The sequence below is a fragment of the Elaeis guineensis genome, chromosome 7 (assembly GCF_000442705.2).
Source record: "Elaeis guineensis isolate ETL-2024a chromosome 7, EG11, whole genome shotgun sequence".
NCBI lineage: Eukaryota > Viridiplantae > Streptophyta > Magnoliopsida > Arecales > Arecaceae > Elaeis > Elaeis guineensis.
Window position 1 is genome coordinate 90,798,116 of NC_025999.2, and position 6,037 is coordinate 90,804,152.

Sequence of the window (6,037 nt, forward strand, 5' to 3'; positions counted from 1 at the left end):
TTGTATTGATTGTCCAATTAACTAATTTACTTGCTATTCTACTTGGATTTTCTTATCAATCAATTGAGTCAAATCTTGTTATGTTAAATTGAGAGTATCAAGAAAACAAACAATGTAAATTATTTTGTTTGATTTAAACTGAACTGATATCTGTTTATAATATTAAGCTATTATATGTACTTTATGTGCATTGCTGTTTCTCAAAGAGTTCTCATTTTTTTTATTTTTTTTTGCAATAAGAAAGAAGTTATATTAAATTGATCTGAAACAAAGAGTCATAATATACAAAATAGGTCCAAACCAGCAGATATTAAATATAACATACTGAAAAAATTACTTCAAATAGAACATAACACACGTAAAGCCTGCTAAAAAATATGGTAAACACCATAGGATAGAGTGAACAATCTTTAAACAAGCTGAAACCAAAATGCAACCAATCTTAAAAAATATGTGTGGTATGATTATCCAGATAACTGATCATCCAATTGCAGATGAAAGCTGGAGATGGTAAATCATTACAGCAGTCAAATAAAGCATAGCTCCAAAATATATGATTTAAGAAGAAAAGTTCTTTATGAAAGTGAATCAATAATAGAATAATGTAGCAACAGGAAACTCCATATGGAAAAGTACTTGTGTAATGTGGAATAGTGGTATATTGGATGGTGATATGAGAGTAATGGTTGGAGACAGTCGAGAGAATGTAGATGACAGAGCAGCCAACCGCACTGTATCTGAATGTCAAAAAATTCTCACTTTAACAATATATAATATTATTTTCTTCACAACCGACTTATGTCTAAATGTCAAATTTCAGGATATGTCATGTATTGGAGTAACTGTCAATGTATGTATAATATATTTATTTAATTAGGATTCACAAAATAATAATATTGGGTCTCATCTTTTTCAATTTATTTATTTATTTATTTTTATTATAAATGAATACTCATATTAATTTAGTATATATTTTATATAAAATAAAAAAATAAAATATCTTATAAAATTTATGGATGTATCGAATTCTGTTGCTAAATTTAATTATTAATATATCCGACTATATAAGAAACGTTCCAATCAATGATATTATTCGCCTCTCAAGAAATATGCTTAACGAACATTGAAGTCCGCACGAAATAATTTATTTTTAAGCTGCAGAATTGGGAATTACGTGCTACTCTGAAGTACTTGGATGTTTGATTGCATCAGACCACTTGCAAATGTTTCCTTCTCACTTTATGATACGTACTATATCCAACGCATGCATTGCGTACATGAAAGGAGGCATTGAAGACTGTGATCCTTCAATCTGATAAGAAGTTTATTTTATTATTTTTGTAGCTTTATATCTGTAATCTCATTTCTGACATGTACGCCCATGCGGTTCTTCTCCCACGGAAAAGACCTAATTTAATAGTGTACTTTTTATTAAAAGCCGACACTAGTTATGCTGGCGCTTAAAATAGAGACAACGTCGATCATATAACGCAGCTAGGGTAGAGATATCTTAGTTCTAATATAACACAACATGCAGCCTCGCTAAAAAGGAGGAGACAAAAGGTAATGCATTCGTTGGACTATTGGATCCCAAGGCAGCCCATCTATCTGAAGGTCTTGATCAATTCGGCCACATAATTTCCAACTCCTAAAAGACCACAACGCTCCAACCATCCCCTTAACACGTCCTTTTGATCGGTGTTTCCAATTCCCATCACTCTACTAGTTGTGATGACAACCATTCCACTCTCAATGAAAAAACATGGCAACTCATTAAAAGGGAATAGAGTAGCATGCTCATCCTCTCTCTCTCTCTCTCTCTCTCTCTCTCTATATATATATATATATATATATATATATAGGTCCAAACCCTTTGTCATTCTCTCAACTATGGCATCAATTTCCACTTACCATAACTTAGAAACGAAGGAAGGTGTTACTACTCGTTCTTGTGAAGATCGGAAGACGGATGACTGAGCCTCATACAGGGATGCTGAAATGACCTGCAAAATAAGTTCAAGCCAAAGACTTTCACTCCAACGAAGACTCTCCGACGCTAAAGTCAGAAATTAGAGAACAAAGAAGCAACAATGGATTCTCTGAGAGGGATTGCTTACTTTGGTCTTCGAGACTTTGATTATTTATATAAAATATCATCGAACAGCTGGTCAAACAGCTCTGAAATCGTGCAATCTCGAGATTACAGGATCATTAAACATACCATTACGAATGAAATATTTTCGTCCTTAATCCCTCCCATGAGATTAGGAAAGATAGTTATCTTTGAGTTTATCCACTTAGGATGGACAGCTGCAGCAGTGTCAAGAGACTCATTGGTCGATGTAATGGAGGCAGCTCATGTACTAAATAGGCCATGCAGCAGACAGGATGTAGATAGTTTGGCTCTACATATCTCAGCTCTATGCTTAGGTTAGCAGCCACAGTGATAGTTCGGTGGTCTGAGATTGAGGTATGCCTTGATAACACATAGATCTGAGGTACTCATGAAACCACCGTAACTGAAGGCAAAAGTGATGCCAGTAATGGGAAAGATGGCGGCAAAGATAGTGATGGTAAAAATAGGAGAGGCAGTGGTAGCCAAGACAATGGCGGAGGTGGTTACTCGGCCAAATTGAATAGTGGAGGCAGCTATAGGGGTGGAAGCGAAAGAACGATGAAGGCACTAGGTGCTGATGGCTACATCTCAAAGAAAGCATTTGAGAAAGACCCTCACTTGTTTGGCTCACAGAAAGTTTAGGGGGAAGAGAAGAGGCATCTCCTGAAAAGTAGAGGAGTCTCTTATTTGATTAGAATTTTAAAAGAAGAGAGCATGAAAAAATCTCTTCTCATAAAAAGATGCTTTGCATATTTCATGGGAAGTGAAAATCCATTAGGGAGGTAGATTTTGAGACTTCCTATGGAATAACAATTGATGACCTTTTTTTTCTTTTTAAAAGTATCCTTTTAAGATCTAAAATTAAGATTTTGCAAATATCAATAGATAGTTAGGATGAAGTATTGAATAATAATATAATGGTTAAGATGAAATACTGAATATTAATATAATATTAATACAATCATTATATTTATTATAATTTTATATTATTTTAATATTTATATTAATATAATATTTATTATATTAATATATTATTTATTTTAATATATTAATATTAATATTAATATTATATTATATTCATATTCATATTAATAAATTTATTATATTAAATTATTAGAATTATATTAATATAATATTAATATATATTAGTATTATATTAATACAATAAATTATTATGATTTAATGTTATATTATAATATATTTATATTATATTTATATTAATATGAATATAATATTATTATTTGTATAAAATTTATGAGCAAAAAAATATCATCTTATATTCATTAAGTGTATAATAGGTATTCCACGTAGCAGAATTTTTCCATCTAATATGCATGTGGTCTTGGTTGCTGTTATTGTGTTGGGTCCTTCACGATTTTGGGGCGTTCTGGTGCTTTGCTCCGGAGTTAATATGGTGGGCTCAAGTCAACTTTTTAATGCACTATTAATGAAAACCTTTCTAGAACTAATTATTTGTTCTCTGGTTTTATCATGCCGTACTTAAAGCAACATGTTAAGTTGCTATTTACAAATGGATTAATCGTAGTAGCACTTGGTGGCATAAGCAATTGGTGAAAGGAACATACACATGAATGTGGGTTTTTTTCCATATGCCTTGGTATTGATATGATGTATGGTCCTCCCGTTATTTGATTTACTCTTCTATCTAGCGGCATCTTAGCTTTTTTGCTGGTTTTCCACGGTTCTTTGCTGTGATCTAATGTGGCCATCTGGTTTGTTCAAGCGTTGCATCGTTGATCATTTTCTTAAAAAGGAAAGGTATAGTAACTTTGACCGCTATGGTACACGATATCTTATAGTGGGCCACTTGTTTCTTCATGGTTACCAATTTGCAACGGTTAGCATTGTAAGTGAGCGACAGTAATAACCATTATCCTGGATGATGCACCAAAAAAAAAAAAAAAAGTCAAATCAAGAAAATCCAACCTTTTTTAAGCAACCAAACATATCCTAAATAATTGTACTATCATCTAAGACATGGATTTGGCAGTTATTTAACTGTAATTGTTAGATATGGCACTACGTGTCTTTCCATCGGCTTCAGTTGGGGTGGAAATTTTAGAGCCTAATTGCTAATATATCCCATCATGTAAATTTTTTGAATAAAATTTATCTAAGTTTTCTTTTTTTTTCTTTTTGAGAAATAGAGAGGCAAATGAGCATACTACTTTTATGTAGAGAGAATATCTTGCAGGCAGGACAAGAAAAATTAAGTCGGCGCACTCTTCATCTGAACTTGCATTGGTAATGCAGTGTAGTTAAAATAATTTTGATCAACTAAATTCGCATGTTCAAGTGTTCAGCTTAGTTTTTCTTTATTTTATTTGGTAGAAATCAGCTTACTATTTTTAATATGATATGAGTAACTAAAATTGATTTATGCAAAAGGCTCCCGTTTAACGTTGCTATAAGTGGTAGAACTTTTGTCTGTAGAGCTTTAGACAACAAATCTTTCACTCGTAGGGTTTTTAATAAAAAAATTATAAGTAGTAGAACTTCAGGGGTGTTGCAGTTTTAACTAGGTCTTGCATCTTTTTGCTTGCATGGTCCTGCATCTTTTTGCTGGCATTTCGGTAAAAAGAGCACAATGCACAGGCTGGTATTATTTATACGTTTGAGGCATGTAACTACAACTATATCATTGTTACTGCTGAAGCGCTTCTGGACCTGCATTCCACCTCATTAAGAATTGAGCAACCAAATCCCAACCAATCACCCTGAGCAGCGACAAATTATAGTAGAAAATACTGGGAAAAATAAATTATTTAAGCACTTTATATGAAAGAAATAGGGATGCAGATTGGCAATCTGGGCAACATTGAAGTTGTGCACGCTGAACTGCCACCATACCAGGCCTAGCTTGAGATTCCCTGCACTATTCAACCGAGCCCGTGTATAAGAATCATGAGAACTTGGATCGGCCGAGCTCTAAAGTATATGCAAATCTGTTTCTTTTCATGATAATATATGGCCATAATGAATCTCTGGATATATATCATATCCATGCACAATTTCAGGCCATATGCGATGGACATTCGCCTTCAATTTATCCGTCAACATGAATTTTTCACATTAAATCTAATCCGCAGCTGTTATCCACCATTTTCAGACTCATCAATTGCTGCAACTTTCCTAATACAATCTGTCACGGTAAATAAAGACCTGGATGGCACTGAAATAGTGATACTGATTCTTGCGTGAACTACTTCAATTACTCTAAACTAAAACATATTTTATACAAAGCTCAGTCATTTCAAACACATCTGATGTGAAATTAACAACTAAGGAACGCTAATTTGCTTGTAGATGTATCTTTCAGCAGCTAAATAAACCAACTCAGAACTTTTAGGAGCATAACAAGGCTTTCACTGTCACTGAATGGCCTAATGCCCTGTCACAGAAAAAGAAGGGCTTTGAATTACATCAGTGCACTGCTTCACTGAATGGTCTGAGGGCTAAATAAATGCAAATGGTTAACCGCAGATTTTCATGATAATCACCACTTGGAATCAAAGTCTGAAATCTCGATGGGATTTGCAGGATGTTGAGATGGGTACCATCCTCAGTGTTGGACAAAATCATCCCACTATTGTCCTAGCATCCCAATCTGCCATCTTGAAAAATTATCTCAAATGTGGGGATAGGATGGGACAGTGACGCATCCCGTTCTATGAACAAACAAGAATAACTTCATCCCATCGCATGAGACTTAAAAACTTACTTTAATAATTTTCACAACAAAAACAGGTTTTCAGGCATAAAAGAATCAATATTGCTGGTAGATGTGTTGAAGCGGCACGAATATGCAACAGAGACTTGTATAAACACCTCTACAATGTTAACTTAAACATGCCACATCATTGAAAAGAAACAAGAATTGCGAAAGTTATAAGGCTTTCC